We start from the raw sequence: 20,261 nt of genomic DNA, 5'->3' as shown, positions 1-20,261 counted from the left end.
TCTTCATTTACTAGAGAGACGAGATGACTACCTTGCGTATTAAAAGGGTCACCCTCATTAAGGCTACACCTCTTTCCCCCATAAAAGAACGAAGGGTCAACTTCATCTTCTTTCCTCGGTAAAGAGACCAGGGGTTCACTACTCCCTTATTAAAGGGTAAGCTCACAAAGCTCGAGCAAATCCACTCTTTTATTGCAAGGGGCAAGAGAGTAATCATCAAGCATGCTTAGCTTGGAAGGGCTTGGCATTCCCGACGCTTGACAAGCACGATTACGGGAATGGGGGGCTACTGATACGGAATATTTGATTAGATAAGGAACAACTCAAATTCAAATGAGAAATAAGATAAGGATAAGGGATTTATCCTCTTCAAAATCTCTATGGAATCATAAAAAATCTCTGGTTACCATATGTAACGACAGTTACCATTCCTATAAGAAGGAAACAATATCATTTTGGATCGGGGAGAATCTCGCTTTAACAACTACTACCATTAATGCTTCTATAAAAGAAGTGATCGGTTAACCTAAAAAGGGACGCCATAAATTTCATATGTAATGCTTATCGGATATGGAATCGTCAAGTACTAACTTGACCGTCGGAGTGCACCCGTCCGACACCATGCCGGTCATCACTTCTCTTGTCTTGCAGGAATCGCCAGGGTTTCGCTAGGGTTCCGGAGCGTACAGATTCTTGCATCAACAAATATATTTCTTTATAATTACTACTTAATTAGTTCTCCGTATTAAGAAGTGCAAGACATTGTACTCGATATATATATATATATATATATATATATATATATATATATATATATATATATATATAGGCTGCAATTAATTAGTAATGGGATTATGGGAGGAGGGAGATTTGGGTTTGGCTGAGTAGAAGTTTGGATATGAATAGGCTTGTATTTGGAAATCGATTGTTTTCAGAATTTTGAAGATTATTTTGAGAAAACTAAATTCAAAGACGAGAAAGAATCGATAAAATAAGAGGATGAGATAGTTTGAGAATTAAGACCATTCATTAACTCTAGTCTAAAGACAAAATTCTCCAATCTAACTGCCTAGTAAAGGTGAAAGTGGTAAACTACAAAGACCTAAATATGAGGTTTGTTATTTTGTTACAAAGACACTCCAATGTCAAATTTGGTTATGAATTTATTTAGAGCAAATTATATAAACCACCACCCCTTAGGTTTTCAATTCATACATCAAGATAGAATGTGGACCAATATTTTGGTCAACAACTCTTGCAATTTTGTTGACCTATCACATATCCTGCAATCCAGAGTGATGCGTCAAAACAGTGGGTATCAAAAAGGTTTTGGACAGAAATAACCTTTTGTCCATTATGCAAACTGAAATTACATAATCAGCCGAACAAAAGTACCTTCCTGCCTAATTGAATCACATGACTCACTTTTCCTTTTTCATGGACATTACATTTCTTCTCCCTCTCTCTAGTTTCTCTCTCTAACAACAATGGAGTCCCAAGTTCTCTCCGGCGCCAACACAATCTTTCTCAATCGATTTCTCTCTCCTCTGCATTGTCTCCACCAATCGCCGCCACCTCCACCTCCACCAATCGCCGCCACCACTATTCTACAAAGACCTCCCTTGAGGTATTCAATCATTCCACTTAACTCTCAAATTCATCTATATTTCTACAAACATATGTGTGTGTGTGTATACACATATATATGTGGTTCAACTTATTCTTTCAGTTTTTGTATTTTAATCTTGTGGCTCTGCTTGCTAGTGGGGATGTGTTGGCTTTAGTTTTGTTCTCTGCAATCGAAAGTTTTAGTCATGGTGGTAGACCAAATATATCTCTCTCTCTATAATACAGCAGTGGACTGGGTGTGGTGGACCGGAGACGGCAGTAAGACTTGTCCACTAATCTAAAAATCAACTTCAATTTGGTTGGTTATGATTTCGAATCTGGTTTTTTTTTTTTTTTTTTTTTTTTTTTTTTTTTGCAACAATGCATTAATCTGGGTCCATCATTGTCTTCAAAAATTACTTATATATATATATATATATATATATATATATTATGTATATGTATATATTAGATGTATATGCATAGATCTACATCTTATGAGTGAAATGAGTTAGAAAAGAGAAGGAGACGGTCTTTTCCCACCAACCAAAATGAGCTGCAAGTATAAGGGAAAATGGTTTTATGTATTAGGAGGGGCAAAAATATAACTTATCAATACCAAACTCATTCTCAAATTTTCTCTGTTTTAGCCAAAGGTCATATAGGTAAATTCATGTTGATTCACAAAGGTCAATTGCTCAACTAGGACTTTCCTGTTATATCTTATAATGCCCCTAATTTTAAAAGGATAGTTCTGGAATTTATTTAAATTGTTTAATTTATTTGATGTAATTATTGGTTTATTTAATTGTTATTTAATTGAAATTTTGTTTTGCTTTAATTGTTTAATGGATTTTTTGTTTTATTTTAAATTGGTTGCTTATTTTAGTTAATATTTATTTGAATTAAGTTAAATGTTTTATTTTATTAAAATAGGTTTTTATTAGTTTTGGAAGCCACGTTTTTAGCCGACTTGTTTTTCTGTTTAGTATTAGGATTAGGGTTTAACTGCACTTAGGTTTAGTTGGCCTCTATATATATCTGTATAAGGCTGCCAAGGGTTTAGAACCCTAACCACACGTATTGGAGGCAGAAGAATCAGGGGAGTTAGGAGCTGAGGAGAATTACTGTAGTTCGCCGGAGAAAGTAGTTCGCCGGAGAAAGTAGTTCGCCGGAAAACTTAGAAGAAAGACGTTAAGATTTTTGAACCGAATCTCATAGGCAAGTTCTAATACTAACTCTATCTCTTTGGCCTGTATTCTTTGCATCCCTAATTCAATTCTAGGATAAAATAAATTTAATTTAATTTGTTTTAACTTAGTTTGCACGGTTATTTGGTTTTAAAACAGTATGTGTTTTCTGTATCTGTAACTTGTTCGTTTTTAAACGGTTTTGCATAATTCTTGTTCTAATGGTAATTAATTAATGTTTAATGAGTTTAAATAGTTCTGGAGGACTTTTCTTTGCATCATTAACACAATCCCAGGAGGAAGTAAATAGTTAAACTAATTTTTGGTTGCATAGAAATTGTTCAAAATCGTGTGTGTTACCGATTGGGTTTTTGGCTTGTTTTTAATCTGTTTGGAAAAATTCTTGTTCCAATTAGTTTTGATTAATGATCAATGAATTTAATTAATTTTGGACCACCCTAGGACTTAGTTTATTTAGTAATAAACTTGGGTTGAAGGAACAAAGTTGCCGGACACCGCCGGAAGTGGAGAAGAAGACGCACAGGGGAAGAACCTGCTCTAATTTGAGTAGAGCAGGCTCAACAAAAGGGTAGAACAGGTTCTACCTTAGGTAGAGTCGGCTCTTTGGGCTCTAGAGGTGGCTCCACCATGTGTGGAGCCGGCTCTACTAAATGGTGGAGGCGGCTCCACCTTGTGTGGAGCCGGTTCCTTCAACGGTTTGTAGTTTTTCGACTTTTCTGCGAACCTAGGTTGCTGTGGTTGAATTTTTAAGGTCTCAGGCTGATTCAAGAGCTATTCTAGGGTTATTCAGTAAGGTAAGAACCCTTGTTAAATGGGCAGAAGGTATGGTAATTCATAAGATACCATAGGAAGCTGAAATAGGGTCATAGTCTAACCCTTAGGGAAGTTTTCAGCTTAAACTTTGTTGCGGACGATTCAAGTTGTTTAATTTTCTAAATTAACAATTGAATTAGGAGTTTGATATATAAATCATATAATAATGGTATGAGATTAAGCCTGTTAACTAATATAAATTCAGTTAATGCTTAATAAGACACTAATTGATATTTACCAAGAATTGTTTATGTCAACTTGTGGGATGTTGTGGGGTAATTACAAGTAAGCATGTAATTACTGTTAATATTATTATTATGCTTATTGTGAGTTACAGGATGGTTATATTTATTCTCTGCATTTAAAATTTGTTAGAGAATCAGGTACTGGATGTATTGAACAAGCATGCTAGCTAAACATTCTTGTTATGCATATGATTGGATATGTTGATATTGATATGTTATGCTGTCATATGTATATTATCAATATTGGATGGATGGTTTGTATGCACGGGTATGGAACGGTGACATACCAGGGGGATTAGCTCAAAAATGCTAAGTCCTACCTACTCTGGATTAAGGGATAGATTAACTACAAAAGTTAAGTCCTACCTGTATTTTGTATCAGATCACTAAATAATTGAGTGACACTTTTGGTTTGGAACGGATTTTAAATATATTTTTATAGTGTCACGATATGAGCCTGAGTCTCAGAGTCGTTGGCTAGGGAGCGTATATGCATTGGGATGCATAGCTGGCTATGATGGTTGGATGTGTACTCTGCTAGGTCTAGGTAGTCATGCCCACCTCAGGTGCTTTTTGCATGGTGCCTACTAGTCAGGTTGAGACGGGCCTGTAATCCAGTGAGAGTCCTGTAGTGTGATTATATATATATGTATCTACGGACTATTTAGTTATTGTTAGATTGGTTAGGATGAACATGCGTATCGGGTCTCTGCTTGGGTAGTAGTAGTATAGAACTTGCTAGTGGGCCTGACCCACTTATCATATTTTAGGTATTGAACGTTTGAGGTCTTAGGGCTTGTTCGAGCTGAGCAGAGACGATCTTCCATTCTACTGACGACGTAGGACTTCTTTCCAGATATTAGATTTGGGTTTTTATCTTCAGTTATTTACTTTCGTTCGGTTTGGGTTTTTAATAGGGGTCCACTAGAGATGGATTCCCGAGTTGTAAACTTATGGAGTTTGGATTGTCAGAGTTTAAATATTTATATTTGAGGATTTTTTAATTTAGTATTCCTTCAGCTTATTATTGTTATTTCTTAAATTCATTTTGTATTATGTATTCGGTTAAATATTAATTGTTTGGTATCCCTCGGATCTGTGCTCGGACTTGATCACCCGTGGTTCTAGAATCGAGGGGTATCACATATCTCGCCTACTTCTATCTTGATGTATGAATTGAAAACTTGAGGGGTGGTTTATGTAATTTCCCATTTATTTATATATCTTCATTATTTTATTACTAAAAATAACAAAATATCTAAGAATAAAAATGACCCTTTTGTCCACTATTATTTTCCCAAAAAATTATTTCCATATTTTTTTTTCCCCTTTTCCCACTATTCATCTCCTTTTCTCCTATCTCTGTCTCTGCATCAGCTGTGATACCCCTCGATTCTAGAGCCATGGGTGATCAAGTCTGAGCATAGATCCGAGGGATGCCAAACAATTAAGTATATAAACAAGCGTGGATTACAAAAAGAATAAAAATAAATAATTAATTAAGCTAAAAGAAAACTAAATAATAAATCCTTGAAATACTAATTAAATAATCCTCCAATAAAATTTCCAAAACCTCCCATATTATTACAACTCGGGAATCCATTTAGTGGACCCCTAATAAAATTCCAATTGGAAAATAAATAATTGAACTAAAAGAAAATCCATAACTAAAACATAAAGAATAGTCCTACGTAGTTGGAAGAGTGAGTGACTATCTCTGCTCGGCATGAACAAGCTCTAAAACTAGAACTGTCGAACACCTGAAAAATAATAGTGGGTCAGGCCCACGAACAAGTTCTACTAAACTACAATCCAAATAGAGACCCGATACACATATACATCCTAGACAACTCTATAATAGCTAATTAGTCCATATATAGACACACACACACACACACACACTAAAGACGCTCACCGGACTATAGGTCTGTCTCAACCTAAATAGAATGCAACATGCAAATCGCACATAAAGTGGACATGTGTACCTAGACCTACCAGGGTACCCAGATGTCTATTATATCCAGTTATTCATCCTAGGCAATATACGCACCCTAACCATGATCCTGAGACTCAAGCCCATATCATAGTATCATAATCATATATATAAATCCATTCAAGACTAAGGTATGTCATTCAACTGTTCGATGACCTGACACAAATATAAGTAGGACTTAATGTGATACCCCTCGGATTCGAGACACGGGTTGATCAAGTTCGACCCGAGTCCGAGGGATATCAAACAATTAAAGTATTTTAAATTGAACACGGAATACAAAATTGATTTAAGAAATAAAAATTTAAAAGCTGAAAGGAACTAGAAGTAAATATCTTCCAAATATAATTATAAAAATCCAAGCTTCAAAACCTCTGTAAGTTTACAACTCGGGAATCCATCTATTGGACCCCTTATAAAATTCTCAAATAGGAGTTTAAATCATAGAAATAAATTCTACAGCTAACATAGAGAAGATTCCTACATAGTCGGAGGAATGAATATCTGTATTTGCTCTGCACGTCCAAGCTCTAACCCTGGAACTGACGAACACCTGAAAAATACAGGAGTGGGTCAGGCCCACATGCAAGTCCTGATCTACTACAATCTAAATAGTAATCCGATACGCAGATACATCCTAGGAAGACTCGATCATATCTAGAGTAGTCCATATATGTATATAGTGCACACTAATAGGACGCTCGCTAGTCCAATAGGTTTGTCTCAGCCTGAATAGAAGGCACCATGCAAATACGCACCCTAAGGTGGGCATGAGTACTTAGACCTACCAGGGAACAATACCTATGTCCAGTTATCCATCCCAAGCGATATACGCGCCCTAACCATGGTCCTGAGACTCAAGCTCATACCATGGCACATAAAATAAATATATAAAGTCCGTACTCCTAATACAAAATATCATCCATCTGTATAGTGGTCTGATATTTGTAGCACAAATTCATCCTAAAACCATAGTAGGTCATTCACTTTATTTGATTGACATGACACAAGAGGTGATGGACTTAACATTTATGGTTAATCCATACCTTAATCCAAATTTGGGTATGACTTAGTGTTTTGAACTAATCCATTCCAATATAGGTAGGTCTTAGTGCTTTGAGCTAAGCCATCCCTAATATGACACCGTCCCATACCGGTTCATACACATCCATTCAAGTAAGACTTAACCTTTTTATGGTTAATCCAACTCATTCCAGATTAGGTAGGATTTAGTGCTTGAACTAATTCATACCTAGTATGTCACCGTCTCATACCGGTACATACAATCCTCTAATTAACATAGTCGATAAAATAGTAATAGATGCAAACCAACTATACTCCAGAATAAGCATTTATTATAACCTATCAAGTTTAGGATCAAATTATGCACAAGTTAAATTAATCCTCATACATAAATATCAGGCATTCACTACGGAGCCAAAAATCTAAATCCAACAATGTAAACTGCTGCAATATATTCAAGCATTCACATCCTCCAAAATATGCATAAATATAAATTCATACATATATAACAGTATTAGGTATTCACTACGGAACCAAAAATATCATGCTCCAATAATTTAAATGGCTAAAGTCAGTTATAGCATTTAAATTCCACATACAGTCCATAAACTGATACCATTTAACAGTTATTAAGTGCCAATCTACTCCAAACCAGTCATAGTTGAATTTACAAATAATTCACTACGTTCATAACATGGTAAAAAAAATATGATTAAACATAATTAATTCATATACCAACAACTTGCTAAGCTCCGGTAATTAAAATTCTTAGCAAAACAGTGCAACACATAGATTTTCCTTGAGCTGTTCATGGCTCCCTTCTTTAATCCATTATCATATTAAGTGTTTACAATATTTATATAAGTCCTTAACATTTAATTACACCTTACAGTAGCCTTTAAACAGCTTCTGGAAACACTGTACAGCCCTAACCATTCCCAAACACCCAAACCGTAGCCTTCAGGGTGAGAGCACTGCTCAAATTGCCTCAAGAGCCAGCTTTGGACTATTAGAGCCGGCTCCAAAACAGCCAGGAGCCGGCTCCAATCCTTTAGGAGCCGGCTCCAAAGGCTTAGAGGCGGCTCCTAGGTTTTCTGGAGCCTGCTCTTGCTCCTTTGGACACCGTCATCTGTTCTTGCTTCATCTTCTTTGACTCCGGTAACTAACAGAGCCTCTGGAACGTTTTAATCAGTTGTTCTAGGGTCCAATCAAAGTTATAGATTAATCCTAACCCACTGATATGCAACCATGATTTGAACTAGACTCAAGTTTGGAAGCCATAATTACAGAACGTTCAAATAGCAACCTTAAGCAACTTACAACAGATTTATTTTGTAAAAATCAAAACTGTTTTAAGATCTTGTTCCAGGCTTTAAACTCACTCCTAGATTAGTTACAAAGCATCCCACATATAATTTACAACCTTAGTTTACAACAACCTGAATCACAACCATAGAAAAACAGATTAACAGAGAAGCAGAAATAGACAAAACAATTATCTTACGAGTATTTAAACCAGATTCTTATATGCATAAATCCATGATATTATGTTTGTTTACAATTGTTTTAGCCTTTATTAAGTCCCTGAAGTCCTTCTAGGCATGCACAGAACACGGATTAAAGAGATAGAGCAGAACAGAAACTTGCCTCTGATTTCCGATTGAAAATCCAAAACTGTTGTCTCTAGCAACTTCGGCAATGTCAATAGTTGTTATCAACCTCTGCCACTCCTAGTTAAATCCAGAACTCTTCCTTGATTCCCTACCTTACTCTCTTAAAGTTCTCTCTGTATCCTTATGTACGTGAATATAGTGAATATGGTTTACAGGAAACCCTAGCAGACGTATACTTATGTATTTATAGGCTTAAGTTGAAACCCTAATTTAAATCCTAAACCAAACCCTAAATTAAATCCTAAAACAACTATATGTCGACTCCAATCCTAAATACGATGTAAAACATAAAACCCTAATTACCAAAACAGTGCATTTACATAAACACGTAAAGAAACAAACCCAAATACAATTTAAGCAATTAATTAAAGAAAACACAATTTAAAACAATTAATGAAAGAAAAACACATTTAAGTTAATTAAAAATAAAACAAATCAAATGAGCAAATAATTAATTAATTAAAACAAGCAAATAATCAATTAATTAAATAAAAATAATTATATTAAATTACAAGATTGTCCTTTTAAAATTAGGGGTATTACACTTAACATTATAGTTAATCCATTCCCTTATACCAGTATAGCTAGGACTTAGCATTTTGAACTAATTCGTCCCTAATATGCCACCGTCCCATACCGGTGCATATAATCCACAAGATCCAATAATTGATAGAACAAAATAAAGTAATTCATTAATTAATATTCAGAGAATGATAAAATGAAAATCAGATTAAAAAAAAAACTAAGCACGTTATATTGAAATATTCAAGAGTAAACTCATATTAACCCACTTAACTTGTTAGAACAACGTCTAGCAATTTAATCTTTCATAACCATTGACAGCATGCAAATCAATATTTAAATTTCATGATGTCCAAGAACACAGAATAATAGCATAGATTAATCATTTTGGAATTTTAACATGTTTATATAAATCATTTAAAACCCCCCACAAAAGTTCAGATTTACATTGGAGCCCCTGAAAATCCAAAAACACGTCAAAACTACACCTTCTAGTGTATTCACAACATGGGAGCCGGCTCCCCTTAAGAAGGAGCCGATTCTCCCTTCATGGAGCTAGCTCTTACCTTTAAAGAGCCGGTTCTTTCTTTACCAGAGAGCCGTCTGCAGAAAAATAAAGGGAGCTGGCTCCATCCCTTTGGGAGCCGGCTCTGTGCCTGCTTCCTATCATCTTCTTCATCTCTGACGAATAAAATCTCTCTGTACTCCTCTGTTAAGGTTCCTAAGAGTCTGAACTATATCCCAAATCATCCCAGAAATTCATATAAACCTAGTATGCATCATTAACAAAAATTTAAAACATATATCATGAAGCAATTTATAAGATAAATCAATTTCAATTTAAAACACAAAATAAAGTTTAAACTCTAAATTAACATGCATATAAGACCAATTTTAATGTCTGATTAAATCTTGGAGAGTACCTAGGCATGTACAGAACACAAGTCTATGGAAAAGAGTAAGAGAAAGAACTTGCCTCAAGTTTCAGATTGAAAATTAATCTCCTTCTTCCTAGATTTTCTAGCGACCTTAGTTGCCGTCGAAGCTCTCTGTAAACCTTCTCTGTATCCCTGCCTCCACTATTACGTGAATAGGTTTTTCTTAAACCCTAAGACAGGTAGCACTATGTATATATATAGGTGTATACAAAACCAACCATAATCCTAATTGCACCTTAAGTCTAAATAAAAAGAAAAAGAAAATAAATAATACCTTATATATATATAAGCAATAGAACAACGTGAAATACAATTGTGTGTGTATATATATATATAATATACTTTATATTTATATAAATACTGATTGTGATACTATTACTAACTATTTATTTGAATAAATAATAGTACTCTCCCTATATACACATACCCATAAATATATGTATAATAATCCATGAGTAAATATCTTTACCCATGTAGTCCTATCCAAGTAGTCCATGAGACCCAAGACAGTTGGTCCATTACTACTATTCAAGCCCAACTCCTTTAAAATAAAATAAACAGAATAAATATTTAACTTAGACAATTAATTACAACAAAACACTTAGCATACATCATCTAGTCACATTAATTAATTAACCAAATTATTCAAATAACACAACAAATAAACAATAAGACAATTAAATCAATTTCACAAGTAACTAATTAGCCAAATAATCACATAATCAAATAAAAATGTAATTAAATAATTAATTAAATACCAAGACTATCCTTTTAAAATTAGGAGTATTACATCAGCCTTGTGACCACCACCTCGTTCACCATGGCGACCGAACTGTCGCATTTGATTTCAAGTCTTTCTCTTTCTGCAACACAACCGTCACCACTGCCCGTGGTGAAATTGATGACAGTCCAAACGTTGTGACGAGTTTCATGTTTATATATCCTATCCTAAACGATTTTGCACTATAACAAACCACAGCGACGACCACAGGAAACTCAACGTTGAAGAAACTAACGATGGTGACAACGGATTCCGGTATAGTATACGCTCAACATTCCGATATAGTATACGTTTACTTTAACATTCACTGCACCAATGTAATTTTTTTACTGAATAATGTAAAATATTTACTGAATTATGTAAAACTTGTGATAGCATTAATGTGAAACATTTACTAAATAATATAAAACTTTTACTTAAGAATGTAAAACTTGCTCTTATACAAAGTAGAACATTCAATGTGTTGAGGAAATATGCCCTTCAAGTCAATTGTTTATTATTTATTTGATATTTTATTAATAAATATGATATTCATGCATTGGGTTTTACATATATTTGTATGAAATGCATTATAGTCCTCAAGTTGCATTATAGGTGACTTAAGTGTGTAAATAAGATTTACACGCAAGATATTTGGGCTCACCGGTTTCTTGCACCTTGGCTTTGTTCGCAGTCAGTGATAAAAGTTGGGCACTTTTATCTATAAGACTATAACACACCTGACCTTTATTAATAGGATGGTTTGTCTCGACCATTGGGGTAGTTGACTCTAAGGCAGTATGTTAGTGTGCTTGGAGTACATTGAACTGGATCACCATAAGATCACACCATATAATGTACTGTCATTATTTTGGTGTGTTTCTTATCTACTAAATTCATATGCTCTAAATCCTGAGAGATTTAGTGAACTCAAGTTTCAGTACTAGTCACTTTGACTTACCAATGTGTGAGATCTTTTAAAGGTCAATACCACGGTATCTTGTGTGGCTAATGTTGGAGCTCTTGGAACACAAATGCTCAACATGGATTCCACTCTTTATAAAAGTTAGAATATCCCCTTGATACAATTTAATAAGTTTGATCACTGGAACCTGGCCAAGGCATTTTTAGTAAAATGTTTACTAAATTATTTTTCTATAAATTTATTTAGAAAAATATTTATTTTGAAAAATTCTTTTATAAAAGAAATTCAGTGATCATAAGGATTAAGTTAGTTACTCAAGGAATATAAAATATAAGTAAGCCTTAGGAGGGATAATATGTATTTTTCTAGGGCTATTTATGGATATTTGGTAGTGAAGGGGCTTATATGTAATTATTTAGTAGATAGAGCCTTGTCGTAATTTTTAAATCCTAGAGTGCAATTACAATACTATTGTGGTGCTTATTGTAATTAATTGGATATAATAAAGTTATGAGATAACTCTATCTCTATCCAATTGAAGTTAGGATAAGGAAGCCCTCTTGGATCCTCATCTCTAGCCCTCGATATTATAACCGTCTCTCAGGTCATATATTATGATATATATGGCGATACAAAATAATCTGATTGTAATCTGTAAAAAGAATAAAGAGAGTGAGAGAAAAGGTTAGGGTTCCACAAACCTACCATTGGAGTCATAGAGATGAAGACTTATTAGTTTTTAAGGCCAAAGAAGAAAGTGAATACTGTTTTCGAATACGACGATTATTCAATCGTCCAAAGGTATGAGATCCCTTTACAGTACTTCTTGATTTGATGAAAAATCACGTGGTCACGCTCCTGATATTTTTTAAATGCTTCTGTTATGCCTTCACAATGCACTTAAAACCCTCCTCTTTTCATTCGTCTTTCTCCTTGCTCAACTTTCTCTAAATCAACGACAGGCTCTACTCTAGGTGAAAGGGTCTTATGTGAAGAGTGATAGCGAGGGCAGTGAGGCCAGAGCATTCGTACCCTCAACTCGTTGGGTTTGCACATAGACAGCCTGCACCCCTGCTCCCCTTATTCTTGTTGCGCCTCTCGCTCCTCCAGTTCCTTCTAATGAGTTAGCACAAAGAGGAGTAATGGTGTGGCGTGCCCTAGGTACGCAAGAAAGAAGAGAACGATGACAATGAGGAGTAAATTTCAGATTGGGAATGGTTCTTAGATTGGTAAAGGAAGGGTAATTTAGTAATTTTTATAAAGTATTTAAGGGTAATTTAGTCTCCATATATTCATGAACGGTGAAAATTGACTTATTTGTAATTATTTTTGTCTAAACTATTTTTTTATGGGGTTATTTTTTAGTTTTTACATTTTAGTAATTAAAGCTTCATAGGGTGTTATTTATTTATTTATTAAATTAACCCTATAACTTACTCACTCCGTCTCACCAAAAAAAAAAAAAAAAAAAAAAAAAAAATTCCTCTTAAGGAATCTAACTTTTTAAGAATGTAGTTTTTTTTTTTATTATAGTGGTAGGAAATGAATTTCTAAATATACCCTTCTATGATGAGTCCACGTACTTTTATAACTTCAAGGCAAGGAGGGTAAATTAGGAGTATTAAAAAAAAAATACATTTGATTTTAAATCAGGACAATTATTATAGTACTAGTCCCTTACTTCCCAAAGGAACATCAGGGGTTCGAGTATCAGTGAAGACGTGTGTGTGAATACCAACTAAGAAAAAAAAAATTTGACATTTTTTTGTGAGAGGGAATGAATATATGATTTATGTAGCGTTTAAGATAAAATAAGCCTTTATACATATATATTTATAAAATAATCAACATATAAATAATATGTTAAATCATCAAATAATTCAATAATCTATTTAATATTATTTTATTAATCATGCTAAAAATGCAATAAATAAAATAACAAATAAGAGTAATTAAATAAAGAATCTGAAACTCACGGTATCTATTGGACTAAAATAATGAAATGAAATTGATATGAACCACTTGGTTTGAATTCATTTTGTTAATTAGTTTATTATGATCAAACACTTTTATTTAAATCAAATTTTTCATTCAAACGGAAATAAATTTGAACAAGTAAACACATTTCAACGTGTACTTACTTTAATCAAAGCAGCCATGTAGCTTCATATAGAATTAGGGCACGTTTAGTGTGTGTGTGAGAAAGAGAATCTGATGGACATTTTTCAAATGTTATCTTAATGGAATCTGATTACTATTTAAATTTTATATAATATTTAGTTAGTCAAATAATTAATTTTTTTATTAGTGACAAGAGAGAATAAGGATAGGAAAAAATAAGGAATCGAAGATGAAGATAATTTTAACTATTTTTTTTTCTTCTTTGTTTTAGATAATATAACCATTTCGCGAGGTGCTATTCTTTTTGTTTGTATGTTGCGTGTGTCCTTGTATCACTAGATAAAACCTGCAGAGAGTGCAAACAATTGAAGAATGGTTATATAAGATTTCTTCTTGCTTCCTCATTGCTTCTATTCGTTTGAGACATCTAAAAGATTATACAATTTTGTGGATTTTTATAATTCTATATTCCCTTTCATATTTTTAAATTTATAATTAATTAATTTATTTTTTCCTAAAGGTGAAGCTGGTATATTAATATGTATAATAAAATGTATAAAATGGTCCATGGGCCAAGGCCCATGGGGGTGAAGCAAAGGATGGCAAGACCAAGACAAGGCCAATCCATAATGCTAAAGCATAGGCCCAAAACTAAGTCAACCGAACCAAAAAGCCCAACAACCCAAAAACCTAGCCGTACTCTTTATTATTGTTATTGTTATTATTTTTTATCAACTCACACCCACTTTGCTTATTTGTAGACTCGAGCCCTCACTGTGCACTTTGAAAGATAGAAAAAATACCACTCGGCCACAAGACCCTTGGTAAACTAGTAGTAGTTAGCACCGGCACAAAGAGGAGAATATATGAGAAATAATTATGACCCCATGCTAATAACTATTTGACACGTAAGTAAATGTGTCAAATATGTGTAAATTTTATGGGATAATACTGAAGTCCTCACTAGTGAGGATCTACACTATTCTCATCGTTTATGTGGTCCAATGAAAAGAAAATACGTCCTCTTTAATTAAAGAGATCAGAAAAATAAAATAAACTAGATCCTACCCGAATGAGATAGGGTAAAGTGGGTATGATGTTGTGTGAAAGAAGAAAAAAGAAAAAGAAAAAGATCGTACCTCTTTCAAATATTATTGTCAATTGAATGATGATGTACTAGAAGCTTGAGAGGAAGAAGATGGTGGAGAGAGAGGGCTGAAGGTGGTGTCGGAAAGATAGAGAACCAATGAACTCACTTTACCCGATCTCATTTAGGTAGGATCCGGTTTATTTTATTTATCTGATCTCTTTAATAAAAGAGAACGTGTTTTCTTTTTATTAGACCACATAAACGGTGAGGATATTGTAGATCCTCACTAATGAGGACTTAAGAGTGCTCACGTGTCAATCTGGAGAGAGAGGGCTGACCGGCTTGGAGTCAGCTTTCCAACAATATCAATCCCATCCTCAAATTACAACCACACTAAGAGTTATCGCAGTTTTAGTGAAGTATTGTTGGGAAATCCTTCAAGCCGATAATGGGTAAAAATGAGAAACTATACCTATGGCCATTAGAACTTATGGAATGGACTTACTTGGTTAATATGAGGTTAGAGGGACCCATATAACTACTCATACTTGGTTAATGTGAGGTTAGAGGCCCATTTAAGAGTGCTCGAGGATATTACAGATCCTTACTAGTGACATTGGCATTGCATCTCATTGCATTCACGGGACTTGGATTGTGTGATGATGATTATTTTCCCCAAAATAAGCATGACCCTCTTTTCTATATTCTATATTTCGTGTATGATTCAGGGAATCATTAAGGAGTGCGTTTTAGGCACCTCAGCCGTTGTGTTCACCCCTTATTATCATTTTTCAGGTCATGGCAAATAAGTAATTGACGACAGACCATCACAAGCCTAGTTAGGGTTAATTAGTGCATTTTGTAAAGTTTTGTAATTCAATGCTTAGGCTCTAGTATTCTTTTGTAAAGCATTGTAATTGTGACATATTTAGCCCTAACTTGTAACCATATTCTTTTGATATCATTTTGATGTAAACTTGAGTTTTGTAATGACTATAAAAGCATGTTTTGGTAATGTTGCTAATTTGTAATGGTTTGAATGTTTAATGATCCATATAATGTTCATATTGATGTTTAAGGTTATAAGACGGTTATTCTATGATTGTTATGAGTTGGAACAGATTTGGTAGTACCTAAGTGGTCAAATTCATGATTTGGGATGGATGACAACCAATAAGAGGCCAAATTAACCATTTTCTGGGTCACTCGATCGATTGAGCTTCCACTCGATTGATCAATCGATGCCTTCCATACCTTTAAAAATTTGATAAAACTTCAAATTTTATGCTCTCAGCCTTATCGTTCGAGCTTGGACTCTATCAGTTGAGTTAGGCTCGATTGATCAAGCACTCTCACTTGCCCACTGGTTGTTAACCCAACCTTCGAATGACCATAACTCCCACATTTCAAAACCAAGTTTGAAAACGCTAAGTTAAATCTTCTATAAGTTATCTTAAGTTGAATTCTCTGCAGATTGACACGTGACATTTCCAATCTATCTACTACTTGTGTTAAACCACGTCAACTAATTTAAAGAAAGCTTGAAAACTGCACTGTTTTAAGATAAGAAAAATTTACTAAATTTTGAAAATGGAAAAAAATCCTCTCCAATTACTCTCTCACTGGATTGGTTCAGTGAGTATCTAACAGTGATGATTAACACCACCTCTCTAATATAGCCTTGTCATCACCAAATCAACGCCAAATCAGCATGTCAAGAAAAAAATTTACTATTTTGTTTTACCATATGTACAAATACCACTCTATACGTTATATTTATATAATATATTATACAAAGTATATTATTATACAATTTACTTTTGAAATACGAAAAATTCACCATACTTTAGCGACGTTAACGTCATTCTCTCTCCCCCATCTTTTCCAAAAAAGATCGCTCCCTCTCTCTCCTCTTGCTCATTCCCATTATTTGGGGAATATTTCACGCCAAAAATGAATGTTCTTTTCCACGATTTTTGTTTCCTAGAAGATCTAGTTCACTGTCTTTTTCTAAAATCTAAATTGCAAAATTACTCTATCTTTTTTCTCTCTCTTTTTCTAAAATTTAAATTACAAAATTCCTCTATTTTTTAAAATTTAAACGGCAAAATCCATTACAGAGGACCGCTCCCTCTCTCTCCTCTTGCTCATTCCCATTATTGGGGGAATATTTCACGCCAAAAATAAATGTTCTTTTCCATGATTTTTGTTACCTAGAAGATCTAGTTCACTCTCTTTTTCTTAAATCTAAATTGCAAAATTACTCTCTCTCTTTTTTCTCTCTCTTTTTCTAAAATTTAAATTACAAAATTCCTCTATTTTTTAAAATTTAAACTGCAAAATCCATTATAGAGGCTTAAATATTCCCCCAATCGTGGGAATAAGCAAGAGGAGAGAGAGGGAGTGATCTTTTTCGGAAAAGACGAGGAAAGAAAACGACGTTAACGTCGTTAAAGTATGGTAAATTTTTCTTATTTCAAAACGGTACAGTTTCAAACTTTGGTAAATTTTTCTTATATCAAAACGGTGCAGTTTTCAAAAATTTTTTAAATTAGTTGACGTGGTTTAATACAAGCAGTAGATAGATTTGAAATGTCACGTGTCAATCTGCAGATAATTCAACTTAGGATAATTTAGAGAAGATTTAACTTAGAAGATCCAAGTCCATAAATAAGATATGTCCATTTGTCATTTGTCTACATCAACAGGATGGAATACATCGCCACCAGAAGTATTATTCTTTTTAAAGAGTAGTCCCCAAATTGAAACATCTATTATGTTGATTATTATTATTTTTTTTCGGATTGAATTACCTTAAAAACAGATGAAATTTATCTATTTAAAATAAGCAATTATGTAATTAAATTAAAATTTTAAAAATAAGTGACTGTAGCCCTTTATCAACCCTAACAAACAAATCACACACAATAAATAAATAAGAAAATAACCATGTAGTGATTTGTGGAATATTGTATAAAGGGATAGAAAATTCTATAATGTGAGAGAGTTTAGAAAATTGTAGACGAGTAGAGAGTTCTGCAAAAGTTGTAAATATGAAAGCTACTTTGTGTGAAGGAGTTGTCTATATATATATATATATATATATATATATATATATATATATATATATATATATATGTGGTTACATCTCTCTTCTCTCTGTCTCAAACATATTTTATTTGACGTAATAAACAATTATTCGCCAAAGATTAGTTCTAACTCATTAAAAAACACAAATGCCTTGCAGATCAATATAATAACCTCAAAAATCTTTCATCTTTTAAATATGGATTTCATCAATCATATCATGTATCATGTAAGTAATGTTTTCAATTTCTGCTCGATGTATTTGGACATCCAAGCACTAATAATTTACAAATAAATATAATATCAACTATGTTTGTCTTTTTATTATATATAATATGGATTAACTGCAAAAAAACATCCCTATTGTATGCTTACAGTGCATATTGCACTCATCTCATACAAAAAACACCCCTAAATTATGACATTTGTACAAATAGGTCCTACTTATAAAAATTAAACTAAAATGTCCTTAGCAACACATTTGATAATATATATATATATATAATATTTTGTGAAATGACTAAAAAGGGTTTGGCCATTCTTCTTCTTCATCTTGGTGGTTGCCGCCGCAGAAAGGGAAGGGATATACAGTTCACAGCAATTAAACCAATATGCTGTTCATCCATCTGAAAACCATAGCCGCTGTGAACCAAATCAAAGTCCTTAGCCTCAACTACTGCGTCCGCCTTGATTGTGTGCCTATTCAGATTAACGCCAACGCCGTCGTCTTGGCGGCGTACGAATCAGCGAAGTGAGGAATTACGTCGCCGTACGAGGCTCTTCGGTGGACTTCGGTGTTGTAAATTTTGGTGCGGTCTTTTTCTCTGAAGATTTGACGAAGTTCTACCTCTTATTTACCGGGTTTGGTTCTTAGTGAGTTGAGTTGCTCATATAAGGTCGTGGGTTCGTTTGGGGCAGAAAGGGTTATGAGATTGTGGTGGTGGTGGTGGTGACTGGCGAACGCTGTTGTGGATCATCGCAAAGTCATGGAGGGTTGCCATCGTTCCGAGCTTGCCCTGGTGGTCGTCTCTCTGTTCTCTGGTATATATACATGTGTATATATATATATGTGATGGAAGAAGAAGTGTAATGTATATGTGATGGAAGAGGAAAGCAGCAGCGGTGGCGGCGGCGGGTAATAAGAAGTAAGGTTTGGTAGGGGTATATTTGGAAGAGTAAAATGGTAAAATGGGTATTATATTAATTGAGGGGTGTTTTTCGTACAAATTGAAAAGAATAAGGGTCTTCTTGGGTTTTAGCCTGAAAATCAATTGTATTCAGAATTTTCAAAGATTATTTTTGAAAAAAATTAAATTTAGAGACAAGAAAGAATTGGTAAAATAAGGGAATGAGAGAGTTTGAGAATTAAGACCATTAATTTAAAGGAGATAGTTTAATGATAGAATTCTCATATCACATTTTTAAGGTTGATGTTGAATCTTCTTGAGGTCATTCTTATAAAAAAAATTAAATAACTACCTAATACATGCGAAGCAGAGAACTACATACATTGGTGGTGGATGATTAACGAAAAAGGGAAGAAAAAAAAGAAGACAATTATAGAAAGAGGACACTCTAGAAAGTAGAAAGTAAAATTTACATGAAAATATTAACGGTAGTAATTTGTGTTTGTGAGTCATAATTGTATCGTGTCGATGTAAGAGTATTATACTAAATAGACAAACCCAAACTTAATCCATTTAATAATCGTGTCAAGAACTCTCAACACTAACCCAATCTGTTTATTAAATAGGTAAGTGTGTTAACCAGTTTAATGACCTATTTATCAAAACGAAACATTTAATATTTAATCAAATACTAAATAATAATAAAAAATTGTCATAATTAACCCAAATATTTAAAATAAAAAGAAAAATCATAAGGTATAGACAAGGTTTATGTTGAAATGAATTAACTATCCGTAGTAATTGGGTTTAAACAAGTAACATAGTACATATGTTATATTCACAATTATAACATTTTGTGTTAAATGGGTCATAAACGGGTTACACGAGTTGAACCCCTTAACCCTAACCCGACACGATTAAGTAAACGGGTTAATTGTGTCGATCCTTTTAGGACCCAAACCCGTTTATGCCAAACCGAAACCCTCGTATCATGTTGGTGTCGTGTCGTAATTTGCCACCCTTAGAAAATATATGGATCAACAGTGCAACGCTACTGTGATACCCCTCGATTCTAGAGCCATGGGGTGATTAAGTCCGAGCACAGATCCGAGGGATATCAAACAA

This window comes from Cornus florida, unplaced genomic scaffold (assembly GCF_030987335.1).
Source record: "Cornus florida cultivar Cherokee Brave unplaced genomic scaffold, ASM3098733v1 CherokeeBrave_3.0.0_Hap2_Chr03, whole genome shotgun sequence".
NCBI classification, from domain to species: Eukaryota; Viridiplantae; Streptophyta; class Magnoliopsida; order Cornales; family Cornaceae; genus Cornus; species Cornus florida.
The sequence above is the reverse complement of the archived record's forward strand: the minus strand, read 5'-3'. Positions refer to the sequence as shown.